This window comes from Amblyomma americanum, chromosome 8 (assembly GCF_052857255.1).
Source record: "Amblyomma americanum isolate KBUSLIRL-KWMA chromosome 8, ASM5285725v1, whole genome shotgun sequence".
Lineage (NCBI taxonomy): Eukaryota > Metazoa > Arthropoda > Arachnida > Ixodida > Ixodidae > Amblyomma > Amblyomma americanum.
The window spans coordinates 151388704-151401985 of record NC_135504.1 but is presented as its reverse complement, the minus strand read 5'-3'; positions in this window follow the sequence as shown (position 1 = coordinate 151401985).

Below are 13282 nucleotides of genomic sequence, written 5' to 3'. Positions count from 1 at the left end.
ACATACAAAAGCTGAAAGGTGCTACGCCCGTAGTGTCGGGGGGAACTTCGCGGTAAGCCCACAATACAAAAAGGATCAGCTTATCCCAATTATGCGGGTCCTTTTCTATGACATGAAACAGCATATTTTTTAGCACCCTATTCCACATTTCCACAGCGCCATTGCTTTCAGGATGTTCCGCGGTAGAAAATATCGGTGAACAATCTAATTTTTCTAGCATCAGCTGCGTAAGTTGAGCCTTAAAATTTGTTCCCTGATCCGAACAGATTGTCTGCGGAATTCCGGTTCGACTGTGTAGCATAGCCGCGCCCGATAGGCCACGACAGGAACAGAACGAGCTTACACGCCTGTGAACGAGACAGGTAACAACCAACGTTTATTTCAACCGGGGGTGGTTATATAGCAAGCAATAGGAGGGAGAGGGAATGGAGAGGAGACACGGCGAGATGGAAAGAACTTCACGCTTGTGCAGTGTGTAGCCCGCACAATGACACAGCGGCCGACACAACACTTCTTCCTCCTAAAATCGGTCAACTGGTGTATCGGTCAAATTGTGTCCTCGTCCTCGTCGAACGTCGTAGGACTTGAGCGGGTTCGCTTGGCACTACTGCTCCGGCTGGTGCAAGTGCTGGGGAGGCGCTGTCAGAATGATGGTCCTCAACTGCAGGCGGCAAAGCAGATGCTTCCAGTCTCATATCGACCTGCGATACGGATTCCTCTGGCCTGAATCTAGCGCCGTCCGGGCGCGCGTCTTCCGCAGCGTCGGGTAACTGTGTTTCTGTAGGCTGAAGGCGTACCTGGTCCACGTGCCGCCGGACAATTGCTCCAGGTGTTTCTACTGTAACCTTTCTGGTTCCAGATATAGATGTCACATGTCCTGGTATCCATTTGTCTCCTGTCCCATAGTTGCGAACGTGCACATGACTCTTCAGTTGGGGCAGCCACTCCTGGCTATCAAACGGTGCGTCTCCACATTCCTTCGGGAAACACGTATCCAGGCGCGATCTAATCTGGTATCCAAGCATCTCTGATGGCGACTTCCCGCCCTTCTGGGGCGTCCTTCTGTAATTGAGCAGTAGACGGATAAGTTTGTGCTCCAATTTGCCTCCCCTCAACTTCCGGAGACCATCTTTCACCGTTCGGACAGCTCTTTCAGCAGCCCCATTAGATTGCGGGTGGAAGGGGGCGGTCCTAATGTGCGACATGTTGTTGTTCTCGACAAATGCTGCAAATTCACGGATAGTGAATTGTGTTCCGTTATCGGAAACTATCGTTCTGGGCACGCCAAACCGGCTGAATATGTCCCGCAAACAATGGATTGTAGCTGACGTGGTAGCTTGCTTCAGAGGAAGCGCTTCTATCCACATGGTGTGCGAATCGATTAGCACAAGGACCATCTTGCCTTCTATCGGTCCGGCAAAATCCACATGGATGCGCGACCACTTCTCAAATGTTTGTGGCCAGCTTGCGGGTGGAGCGGCTGGCGGCATAGGCAAATTGTCTATGCAATTCTTGCACTGAGCCGACATTCTCTCAATCTCTCGGTCTAGGCCTGGCCACCAAAACAACGATCGCGCAATGGATTTCATCGGCGAAGACCCTTGGTGGGTTTCATGCAGCAGCTGCAGCAATCTTTTTCGCGCACCGGCAGGTATAACCACTCGATGGCCCCAATAAATTAACCCATGTGCCAAGGAGAACTCAAGTCGACGGTCAAAAAATACCGCCAAGCACGGCTCAAGGCCTTTCGAGCTTCTAGGCCAACCATGTAGCACGTAATGCTTGACGCGATCTAGTGTCGAGTCGACGGCTGTAAGGTCCTTCAGCTCTCGTGTCGTGACTGTGTCTTCCTCTAGGCTTTCCAAAAAAAAAAACGTACTCTTGCGGCTCTTGGGGCTCTATACTAGGACCGCGTGATTGCAGCGGAAGCCTGCTGAGGGCGTCCGAGTTCAGCAGTTGCCTTCCGGGAGTGTAATGAAGTTTGTGACGATATCCTCCGAGATAGAGTGCCCAACGCTGAATGCGGGCTGCAGCCATAGAGGGTGTCGGGCGGTCGGGCCTTAGCAATTCGAGGAGCGGCTGTTGGTCTGTAACCAAGGTGAATTCACGGCCCAACAGATAGTCTCGGAACCTCGTGACACCAAAAACTAGTGCCAGCGCCTCATGCTCCAGCTGCGAGTAATTCCGCTCGGCTTTCGTGAGAGTCCTTGAACGGAATCCGATCGGTCTGTGTACGCTTCCTACTGTATGAAACAGTACTGCGCCAATGCCGTGTGGGGAAGCGTCGCACTCTAGTTTCAGCTCCTTTGACGGGTCAAAATGGGCAAGAACTCCTGCATCCTTCAGACACTGCTTGGCCTTGACGAACGCAGTTTCCTGGGGGTGGTTCCACTGCCATCGCGCATTCTTTTCTAGTAACTGATATAACGGGGACAACACTGTTGACATGTTCGGCAGAAACCTTGAATAAAATGTTAGCCTTCCGACAAATGAACGCAGCTCGCTCACGTTACGAGGGCTCGGTGCGTTCATGATAGCTTCCACGTTCTTTTCCGTCGGGTGAAGACCGAGGCGATCGATACGGTGTCCTCGATAAGTAACCGATAGCTGGCTGAAATTGCATTTGTCGTATCGCAGCTTTACGCCGTGCTCTCGAAATCGCTGCAACACTGTTTTCAGCCGAGCTCCTTTGTGTGCCGCCTTTTCAGACACAAGCACGTCATCTAAGTATGCCTGCACTCCAGGCAGGCCCGCTAGTATGGTATCCATCTTCCTTTGAAAGATAGCAGGAGCAGAGGAAATGCCAAACGGCAGCCTGTTGTAACAGAAGAGCCCTCGGTGCGTATTAATCACGCACAGCTTGCGGGAAGCTTCGTCTAGTGCCACCTGGTTGTAGGCATCTTTCAGGTCGAGTGTACTGAAGACTTCACCACCGCTTAACGACGCGAACATGTCTTCAATCACCGGAAGGGGATACTGCTCAACTGCACAAACCTGATTCAAGGTGGCCTTAAAATCCCCGCAAATCCGGACTGTGCCATCTTTTTTAAGCACTGGTACTATGGTGGTCGCCCAGTCCGAATGTTTTATGGGCGAAATTATGCCTAGTGGCACTAGGCGATCCAACTCTTTAGCCACTTTGTCGCGGAGTGCGTACGGAAGCGGTCGCGCCTTGCAAAACTTGCTAACCGCTCCGTCCCTCAGTACCAAGCTGGCTGGCGGTCCCTTCATCAGGCCCAATTCCTCCGAGAAAACATCCTCGTAGTTACTGCGTAAGTCGTTGATGGCTTCTCCTGCACCGGCGCTTCTCTTTTACCGACTTGCAGTACCAGAACACCAGCCCTATCCAGCAGGGTTAACAAGTCTCGCCCGCACAGGCTTGGTTCGGTGCAGTCTAGTACTATGAGTGTGCATTCAACTGACACACCTTGGTGCGCCACAGTTAGCTTAAGCTCGCCTAAAACATGCAGCCGTCCAGCGTAGCACGAAAGATTTAGATGTGAAGGCTTCAAATTTGGCCAGTGTTTGCAATGCCTATCGAAAACCTGTCGCGCTATGTCGCATACTGGTGATCCTGTGTCAACTTCCATTGCCAGTTCTACACCGCCCCAATTGAATGTGCGGCGAATTGGCGGCTCGAGACACCTTCTTCGGGCCGACAGCAAAGTCCAGATATGAGCATTTTCATAGCAATCTTCCGATGTGGTTTCTTGAACTGTTCATGTTTGGCCATGAGGCGCAGGTGCAGCAGGTCCGAGTTGCTTGTCCCGGCGATTGGGACACATTTTTGCGAGATGTCCTCGTTGACCACAGCGATAACAGCGCGATTTGGCCCAGCTGCAGCTGTTAGCGTCATGTTTCAAGCTTCCACATCTGCCGCATTGCCGACACGCTGCATTTTCGGCGCTGTCTCTAGGTGTTGGCCGGTGGCGCGCTTGCATTTTCAATAGCGCTGTTACTTCTGACGAAATTTCTTGTGCATCGTTTTCCGCGGATTCAGCAGCAATTGCTATCGCTTCGGCTTCTTCTAGCGTTAGATCTTTCTTTGCCAGGAGTTGCTTCCGTACTGCACTTGAGCGTACACCGCACACAATCCTATCTCGGATCATTCTGTCAAGGCAACTGCCGAAGTTGCAGTTGTCTCCGATGCGGCGGATCTCGACGAGGAAAGCCCGAATAGATTCTCCTTCCAGTTGGCAACGACTGTTGAATTTGTAGCTCTCCGAAATTTCGTTCCGTTTAGGGTCATAGTATTCACTCAAAGCTTTGACAATTTCGTCATAACCCAAAGCGTTTGGTGCGCGGGGAGCCACTCTTCCGGCAATGATTTGAATAGTCTGCGTGCTCAATGCAGCCACAAGAAGTGCTCTCTTCTTCCTTGATTCAGCGATGCCATTTGCTTCGAAATATGCCTCCACTTTGATCAAGTTCGGCTTCCACTTATCTGTGCTTTCGTCGAAACTCGGAAGCACCTGGGCGGCCATGGCAGTTGCTGGCAGGGCTGTCTTCAGGACCGGAGTGTCTGGGTCTGCCTTGACGGCGTGGGTGTCGTTTTGACTCCTCGCCACTGTAGCATAGCCGCGCCCGATAGGCCACGACAGGAACAGAACAAGCTTACACGCCTGTGAACGAGAGGTGGTTATATAGCAAGCAATAGGAGGGAGAGGGAATGGAGAGGAGACACGGCGAGATGGAAAGAATTTCACGCTTGCGCAGTGTGTAGCCCGCACAATGACACAGCGGCCGACACAACAGACTGAATATTTCTAAAAGGGCGTCACACGCAGCCCTTGCAGTCAGGGAACGAAGGCATACGACTTCTGGCCATCTCGTGCTTAAATCGACAATGCGCGAAGCATATTTGTGACCCCTTCCAGATGGCGTGTTCAGAGGCCCTATGACATCTACGCTGACAACCTGAAAGCGATGTTCAGGCCTAGTCAATGGGGTGATGGGTATGTTGTCAGTGTGACGGCGGTTTGAGCGGATTTGGCACCCATGACAAGACTCGCAGTACTCTGAAATCTCCTTTTCCATACCGGGCCAATAAAAGTTGTACTTTATGCGGGCCTTCGTCTTCCTTGGACCCAGGTGACCAACCCACAGCGATTCATGCGCCAAGGACAGAACTTCATTTCGTCTTCTTGGGGAAGCACCAGTTGTCGTACTTTAGTACCCGCTATTGAGTCCCAATGGTGTAGAATTCCCTCAGTAACGAACATACCCGCCTTTCCGTGCTTAGAATTTTCCCATGCTTTCCTCAAGCTCTCGTCAGCGAGCTGCGCTGCTCGAACCATTTCTCGCTGGCTGTACAGTAGACAGTTTTAGCTGTGCGTACGCAACGGCTTAGCGTACGCAAGGAGTTTGCGGGGACGGTAGTGCGCATGCGCAGAACGCAAGCGCAAGCCCTGCGTCTTGCTTGCGTACGCTAGCCAGCGGACTTTGCGTTGCGGCGCTTGCGTGGCTTGCGTACGCTAACTTTGACAAGATGGCGGCGCCCTGCTCGCCCGCTTCGGAATAAATACACGTCGCCGCTGGATTCTTCGACGCAATAGCTCGCTCAAATGGTAGCGGTTCGCTTTTATTTCGCCTAATCTTGCCCACACGTAGCGGTATAAGCGATAACTAGCCCCTGTTTTTCAGATAATTTGGTGATTTTCAAGCTCCTAGGCCTAACTATATGCAGTGTGTTTTCCTCGTAGCAACGACACCTGGCGAAGCAGTTTTCTAGCTTTTAGCCAGTTCTTACATTTTCTTCGGTTTGCATAGTTTTTCTTCTTGGAACAAAAAAAGGCTCCCAATGCACTCACACTAGTTATCAGTAATCACGGATTTAATTTCTTCAACCGAGCGCTGATGTGGTTTGACGCCTTGTCACTAGATGGCGCCACGTGCGCCTGAGGGACGCTACGGCACGGCCAGCTAAAACTATACTTCGGAGCGGACAGCGTAACGTACGCAGCGCCATAGCGCTTTGCGTACGCAAGCACTTGCGTACGCACAGCTAAAACTGTCTAGTGTAACTGCATCTACCGTCCCAGGCGGCTCTGCTTCCTCTCGAGGAACGTCGTCATTTGGTACCGTGCCAACTTCGCATGCCAGTGCCTCACAATTCTGTTTTTACGCATTTTTAGGTTCTTGATTCGCCGCCATACTGACTGCAGTACTACTACTTGTTGTGAACGCTCTATCGCTGTGCTTCCTGAGCAGCTCCCAGTCTTCTGACGACAGCAAATAGTCCACCCCCTCAGTAATCTCATTGGTGAGGGCACATATTATGCCTATCTTGTGATCGTTTGCGATTGTTCATGTATGAGATACACATAGAGGGACTGTCGCCAATTTCACCTGAATAGATCTGCCGAAAGCCGACACTAGCTTCACTGTCCCCGATGGTTCCGTCAGCGCCTGCGGTAGTATGCTCTCTCTTATTACCGTGATTTCACTACCAGTATCAAGCAATGCCTCTGTGCAGACGTCTCCGCATACAAGCTCTACGAACTGTAGTCTCGATAATGTTAATGTTCAGCGCCTTTGTGTGTGTTTCCTTCTTTCTTCGTCCTTGTTGCTTAGCGCTGTTTTAACATTATGGAGCATTTCCAACTCGCCCAATCTGCCATTCTTCTGTAATCTCGATGCGGCTGCCCTTGAATATTGCATAGGCACTCCTACTTTAGCAGTTAAAGCCATGCCTTGGTTTACCGCTGCGTCCTTTACTTCTGTCTCATCTACCAGCGCGACCTTTTGCACCCTCTGCCTTTGCCCATATGCTTGTTTCTTGCACGGCTCATTTCCTGTTACTCGCGGTCAATTCCTAGCAACATGGCCCAGTCAATGGCACTGGTGCCACTTTACTGCAGGCTTTTCAGCACTACCCTGTTTTTGGCTCGTTTGCTGTACTGGCACTGTAATCTGCCTCGCAGCTTGCCCTTCACCTTTTGCTTGATCGAAGGTCTGTAGGGCTTTTGATATTTCTTTAGGCGTCAGCCAACTCTCTCCTTCTCGAAGGCACACATATTCAATGCCATCCGTGCTGAGGCTTCCCTTAATGCAATCGGACACCATGAGATCAGTCAAAGCCTCTTTTGAGTCTACCTCTCTAGCATGGATGCAGTACGCTAAATACGTTTTCACGCGAGACGCAAACTGAGCCCACGTCTCCTCCTTCCTTTTCGCTGCTTTCTCAAATCTCTCAAGGTACTCAGTCGGAGTGAGTTTTAATTCTTCTAGAAGCGCTGTTTTTACAGCCTCATAATCAGTGCATTCGGCTCGGTCAAGGTTACGAAGTATCTGACTCGCTCTGTCAGTGCCGGCAAAATTAAGTGCACTCAGCTACTGTCTGGAACCTTGAAAGTAGTTAAAAGCTTCTCCACCTCCTCAAACCACTACGGTACATCTGCATCGCATGTCATTCTGTAGCCCTTAAGGACTTTCGCACATTGTGATATTGAATCTGAGCCTATACACCATTCATCACTCTGTCACGACCCAAGCGGTGACATTCGACCATTCGACAGCCCAAGCTCCATCTGCTTAAGTTCCAGTCGCTCCCTGGATTCAATTTCACGCATTCGTCGTTCCATTTACACTTTTAACTCCATACGGCGAATAGCCATTTTTTCTGTATCATATCCTGTAGCGTCTAGTGACAATGTCTGTCTCTGGTCGTCGGCCTGCAACCTGCTGTCCACACTGAAATCACCATCCATAGTCACTCCCTCTTTCCGATTCATCCCCGTTTCTACACCGCCCTCTAGCGATTGCTGCTCCTGGCGAGGATTCCACCTCATTTCATTCTCAGGATTAGATTCGCTATCTGTAGCGGCTAACGTTCTCCTCGTATCGAAAATGGGCCTTACAAACTAACCACCGTGCCTGTCTCAACAAAACGCAAGAAATCCCACTCACACGGCGCAGATCTGTTGTCTGCCGCCCAGAGCCCGGATGATGCGTCCGTTCCACCTGGGTTGGCAGCAGCCGAGGTGGAGTCGTCCCTTGACAGCTCCTCGCTGCTCCGTGTCGGATGGCCTGTGGTTGTTACTGCGTTGCCTGCCCGTGGTGATGAGACGTGCCGAAGCCTGTCTTGCTGCGCCAGTAGAATTTCAATGGTCGTTCGTTTCTTCGAGGAAGGTTTACGAATCCTTCCTTTAGTGTCGTTCGGCTTGGAAGATGGACAGGAGGCGAGCTTGTAGATGATGACAGCAGAGCATATATTTACAGCATACATATACAGAGAGTTAAACTGGAAGAAGCTGAACTGAATTTACAAAAGAACAAACTTTGCGCTACTTCACTCATCGACCCGGCAGGTTAGAGCCTAAGTAGCATCACATTACATGCTAAGCATGGAGCCCCAGCTCAAACTGGACTGGACTGCATCCGTTCACATGCGCTTTTAAGCAATTAATTAACAAAGGACTAAGGGCGGTCATTTTCAGTGGCCCGCCCTAAGCATCAACTCTCCAATCAAAAATAACACGAGAGAAGGGGACAACCTCTTGGGTTGGGCTTAGCCTCGAACCCAAGGTCTCGTTAACAACAAACTAAATCAAAAACAAATACGCCACCACTCTCTCTCAAGTGAGAGTGTCCACACGCTCTCCCTTTGGAGCTAATCCGACTTGCCTCAGGCACCCTGCCACCCATCATCGGTCCGCGTCGCCCGTCAGCAACAGAAGAGGGAGCGAAAGGGCCACGAAGCTGCCGTACTACCTACGGCGGGACACAGCTAATAAGCATGAAGGGGTTTGTCTGCCGCTCCGGGAAACCAGAAAGAATCGCCCCTGTCTTCCCACATTTTTGGTGAGTACTGCCTGTCCGCTATGGCAGGTGTCCGTCACGGCCCTCCTAGGAATACGCTTTTGTTCACGAGGCACAGCGGGACGCTGATGGCGCGTTCACACTTGGACTTTCGGCGGCGAGAGCGAGCGGAATCCGCTGCCGCGGCGAAGATTCCGCCGAAATACCCAGCGGAAAGGCCGATCGGTCCAGGACCAAATTCTGCCGCCGGAAAAAAATCCGCCGAATTTCGTCAGCCAATAGGAAGGAGAGTACCCGCGGCGACAAACATGGCGGCGCCCTTCGATGCAGGACGCCTCGCTTCGGACTGAATTCGTCGCTGTTACTGCCTATTTCAGCGCGTTCATTGGCCATAAAAGAACCAGCGGTCTTTCGTTTTGTCTTATCTCACCCATAAGGAAACGTTTGAGCGACAAATTTGCTTTAATTTTTAATTTCGGGTGACGATTCTTCCCTAAAACACTCTCCGGGGCATGTTGGTTCATAGCTAACAAGAATAAAAGCGCAACAACACGACACAAAGTAGGAGGAAACCGACAGGACAGGCGCTAACTTGCAACACTTTACTGTCTTCATAAACCACCGCGTATATATCAACCACAGGGGGGGGGGGGGGGGGGGGGGGTAAAGACAGATAGGGGGGAACACAGTTGAAAGCACGTGCGTAGAAATCTCGAATGGCACAACAAGAACAGGAGATTCCGCAGATACTATGCCATATCTAAAAACTGACATTCTTTCTTATACATCACGATCGACGGGGTGCTAACACATGCACTCCCACTCTTACATATTCTGTGCGCTTCTATCAATTCGCGTGCGATCGTGTCTTTACTTTTGCAGATTACACTTGTTTCCAGAAGTTTCGCTCCACATGCCTTCTTTCTTCCTTCTTCTTCTTTCCAGCAATCCTTACAGTGAATCGGTAGATTTGACCCGGTCCCATTCTTTAATGACAGACTGTGTTCTCTCAAACGGTCATTAATACATCGCCCCGTTTGGCCGATGTAAGTTTTACCACACGTCAGTGGGATGCTATACACAACTCCAACCGCACAATCTACAAAAGGATTAGCATGTTTCGTTTGGCAAACTTTATTCTTGTCTTTATCCGGGTTAGTCATTCGGCACAATGCGGCGAGTTTCCTGGGAGCAGAAAAAACCACTGGCACCTTGTACTTGGAAGCAACATGCTTAAGATTATGTGCAACTTTATGCGAATACGGGATCACAACTGGTCTAATTTTCTTTTCTGAGGTTCCACTTTCGTCTCTTTTTTCTTTTCGTACTTTCTTCACCTTTCTTAGTAAAGCTTCGCTGACTGAGCTCAAGACCGAAGGTGGAAAGCCCGCCTGTTTTAGCTTCGGAATCTGGGCGTAAAAGCTTTCCTGCGCTTTGTGGCAACACGACTTCTTTAGAGAGGATTCCAGGCACATCATGGCGACGGCGCGCTTTACCGTTTTCGAATGCGTAGAGCCGTACGGCAACAGTTCCTTGCGGGCACGGGGGCAATACTTCCAGCATGCGCTTTCGTCAGTAATGGTGATGTCAATATCTAAAAACTGCAAGCTATTTCCCTTCGGGAGCTCATAGGTAAAATTGAATTGAATTGAATTGAATTGAGTTTATTTCCGTTCGAAACAACGGAGGTGGCTCGAACAAAAAGTGAATAAAGTCCACTTGACTACGTTCGAGCCCCCTTTACATGGCATTTGGTGAGGACAAAATTTTAGTAAAACAACAGATACATTTACAGATTGCAGAATAGAACAAAAAAAATGTTAGTTATGCACAGAAAATCTTACAAAATAATTTACACAATGCCAATATGCAATTCTAAGTGCAGGGTTCATAGAAATAAGTACATATAAAAAATAATATGGGGGAACAAGGCAAAAGAAGTATTAATTACACAGAACAAGCTCGACAAGACAATTCACACAGTGAAATTATACAATTGTAGATAGAATATGTACAAAGCAAGTTAGGAAATAAAATAACGATGAAAGTATTTATTGCACCGCAGCAGAAGCCTAATACAATAAGGCAATGAGAATGATGACATCAGTTAAAAGTGGGCAGTATTGTTCGTGAGAAAAGCCTTTACCTTGGAAATGTTAGTGCGGTTGATGTCAATTTGATTGTAGTGAAGTGTGTTTGGTAAAGTTGGAAGTGAGTGGCGCAACATTTGTTGTCCTAGCTTTGTCCGGGAAAAAGGAATTTCCCAAGGCTGTGAAAATCGCAAGTCACGGCAACTTGTTGACTTGCTTATTTGTGCTATTGCATTAAATTCTAGCTGGTTATTTCGGAGTTGTTGTTTGTATTTTTTTACCAATATCTGTGAGTATAAGCAATGCACACTTGTTATCTTAAGCTGAGTAAAATATTCTTCTGTATGTGCTTGTGGATCGGCCCCTACAATATGACGAACGGACTTTTTCTGCAGTACATGTATGCGATTTAGATTAGTTGAGGTTGTTGTACCCCATACAAGAAAGCAATAGTTTATATGAGAACATATTAATGCATTGTATATGTGTAGTTTCACGGCTTGCGGTAAGAACGAGTAAAATTTTGCCAAAATTCCAACTGATTTAGACATCTTTGTTAAAATATAATTGACATGGTTGTCCCATGACATGTTTTTGTGCAGATATACTCCTAATGTTTTAATTTTGTCTACGACTTGTATTGCCTCTGATCCTAATGTAATATCAAAAGTGTGCGGTATCTGAAACTGCCTGGGCGAAAAAATGACGGCTTTTGTTTTTTTAGCATTAATTTCAAGGGAGTTCTCAGTGCTCCACTCATGAAGATCACGCATGACGTTGTTTATTTCAGCCTCTAGCAGTTGCAAGTTACTGTTGCGAAATAATAGGGTGGTGTCGTCTGCATATGATATGAAATGAGCAAGCGGGCTCATTCTAGTGATGTCATTCACGTAAAGGTTGAACAAGAGAGGCCCAAGAATGCTTCCCTGGGGTACGCCAGTATTAATTGGTCTGCGCGATGACAGGTGGTCATTTATTGAAACGCTTTGCATTCGATGTTTAAGGTATGATGTTATAAGGGATAGAGCTGTTCCTCTTATTCCATATATTTCAAGTTTTTTTAACAATGTTTGGTGATTGAGTCGATCAAAGGCTTTTGAATAATCTATGTATATACCAACTATGATTTCTTTTTCTTCAAAAGCTTTTAATATTATTTCTTTCTGCGTTAGTAGGGCTAGTTCTGTTGATTTCCATTTCCGAAAGCCAAATTGTGTTGGTGTTAATATGTTGTACTTTTCGACAAATTTGCTAATGCGAGTGTGAATTATTTTTTCTAATCCTTTTGAAAAAATAGGTAGCAGCGATATCGGACGGTAGTTAGACAAATTGTTCCGATCTCCACCTTTGAAAACTGTAATCACTTTGGAAGTTTGCATCTTAGCTGGGAAAACGCCTGTGGTAAGGGCTTGATTGAAGATATAGGTAAGATGTGGAGCTAGCAGGTCCAGTGCGGACTTGATAGGCCTTACTTGAAAACTATCAATGTCACACGCAGAACTGTTACGTAGGGACATAAATGTTTCAAATACTTCACTGACGTCTACAGGACAAAGAAAGAAACTGTTTGGATTCCTAGTCATAGTTCTCACTGATTCCGGACAATGAGCATTGGTTACCTGATTTACAAAATGGTTGTTGAATGCTTCAGCTAGTTGCTGTCCATCAATAACTACCCCATTTAAGATTACCTCAAGGGGATCTTGGTTAGAAGATTTTCGATTAAGTAGTTCATTTAACCTCTTCCACATGATTTCTGATTTCATGTTATGACCTGTTTCAAAAAAGTTATATAGGTACTGCCGTTTTTGACTCCGCAGTATGGCATTTGTTTTATTTCTACATTTCTTGAATAGTTTCCAATCCTCAGTGTCTCGTGTGCTCAAAAATTTTTTGAAGAGTTTATCTTTCTTTTTTATCATTTTTAAACACTCCCTAGTAATCCATGGCTTACGTGTTTTTTGTGAGTTTCTTACGGTAACAAGATGGAATGATTGCGAATATGCTTCCAGTACGATACTAAGAAAATTATTATATGCATCATCTGGTGATGACGAACTGTAAACTTGACTCCAGTTTGCTTGAGTCAATTTAAAACGGAAAGCCTTGATGGTTACTTCATTAATGTTTTGAATTTTTCTAACCGGAAAAGTTATGGTATGGGTACGTTTAGGGGACGTTTTGCTAAGCAAGAATATCGGCAAGTAATCACTGATATTGCACGAAAGTGCTCCTCCTAATACTTCATCTTCAGGTAAATTTGTGATAAATAAATCTATTAGTGTGCTTGAGTTGATTGTTATCCTTGTGGGCATGTGAATCATGTTACTGAAGCCATGAGAGGCGAGTGCTATTTGGAATAAGTGTTCCGAGGTAGACGAGTTGAGTAAGTCTATGTTGAAATCTCCCCCTAGAATTAATGTGTAGTTATT